The 1,605-nt window shown below is 42.2% G+C and overlaps 1 pseudogene; it reads left to right on the top strand.

Annotated features, from left to right (window-relative positions):
* The first annotated feature begins 709 nt into the window (after nucleotides 1-709).
* On the top strand, nucleotides 710-1,124 carry LOC139274689 (large ribosomal subunit protein eL31-like; annotated as a pseudogene).
* Nucleotides 1,125-1,605: the final 481 nt, after the last annotated feature.

Genomic DNA, 1,605 nt, shown 5'->3' with positions numbered 1-1,605 from the left:
TGGCCCTCCGATCGAACGTGTGTATAAAATCTGTATCTTGAGATGATGATGCTGTCGTCTGGCTTGAGGTGCTCCCGTACCAACGTACACAACTCCTCATACGTTTTCTCTGTTGGATCATTAGGCAAGAGTAGATTCTTTATCAGACCGTAGATCTTTGAACCGCACACAGTGAGGAACACGGTCTGGTGCCGATCTGCATCATCGACCCCCTTCATATTGTTGGCCATGATGTCCTGGTTCAAACGGCTCACAAAGTCTGCCCAATCTTCTCCCTCCACGATTCGCTTTAAAAATCCAATCGTGCTCATTTTGCTAACGAAGGTTCTTGTATTCTCATCGCCAAATGTTGTGTATGCAATTAAGGTTCAAACTGAGTACTGTTTACCTAAGCAAGATACAACCTTGGCTCTGCTTTATTTTGGCTCAAAGTGCCTGACTCTCAAAATGGCTGGTCTTTTATACCTGAGCAGCACCGTATGCGTGCTGCTCAGTGGCCTCCAACAATGATGCCACCTGGAGGCTACAATCAGCATGTACATACATGACACCTATGTTAAGAGGACATGTCAAGTTTCGCCAGGAAATTCCTTCCTTTACACCCTTGAAAGGCCTCAGCTGAACTCATGCTAGCTGAGAGCGGGTTTGAATTCCTGTGTAAGGCTTCTAAAGGCCTTGAACCTTTCCTTTCCAACATTTTCCTGACAGAATGGCCCCTGCTAAGAAAGGAGGAGAGAAAAAGAAGGGCCGTTCTGCCATCAACGAGCAGGTTACGAGAGAATATACAATAAATGTGCACAAGCGTATACATGGTGTGGGTTTTAAGAGACATGCTCCTCATGCCATTAAGGAGATCCGTAAATTTACAGTAAAGGAGATGGGTACTCCTGATATTCGTATTGATAGTTGTCTAAACAAGGCTGTTTGAGCGAAAGGTGTAAGGAATGTTCCATATCGCATTCGTGTGCGTTTATCCAGAAAATGCAATGAGGACTCTCCTACCAAACTCTACACATTGGTAACCTATGTTCCTGTCACATTCTGCAAAGGGCTGAAGACAGTCAATGTTGATGAAAACTGAAATGTAAATGTTTTGTTAATAAACTGCAAAAAGTGAAAAAAAAGCCTTGACTCCTCACCAGAGTAGATTGAATACCTTCTTTAATTGCAGTGGTTCCACTGGGAGCCAAAGAGTTAAAAATAATATTTTTTTCAGCCCATTTGAAGGGGCGAATCAGTTCTGAATTGGCCATTTGTCACTGAAACAATCTTGTAGACCACAGCCATGCAAACCACCGAGGGTCTCCAGCGGTTTGGACAAGTGTGTCATGGGGTGCCATGAATTTATGACCTATGGGTAATGGGTCTGGATGTGACTTGGAAGAAGGAGCACTTGACAAGGTGAGCACAGGTCTCCCATTACATTGCTTTTCTCTGATATTTACCTGCTGAATCCTTTGATTTGTAATTATTCTCCTTACCTTTTTATATCAATTTTCTTTTCACTTCTTTCTTACTGGCAGCCTTTGAAAGCAACTAAGTATTTCTTAATCAGTGTAATACTCATGTTTTACTGAAAAATAACATATAAATCAAAGAAAAGAT

The sequence above is a fragment of the Pristiophorus japonicus genome, chromosome 10 (assembly GCF_044704955.1).
Source record: "Pristiophorus japonicus isolate sPriJap1 chromosome 10, sPriJap1.hap1, whole genome shotgun sequence".
NCBI lineage: Eukaryota > Metazoa > Chordata > Chondrichthyes > Pristiophoridae > Pristiophorus > Pristiophorus japonicus.
Note: the sequence above shows the minus strand (reverse complement) of the source record. Positions and strands in the feature narration are given on the sequence as shown.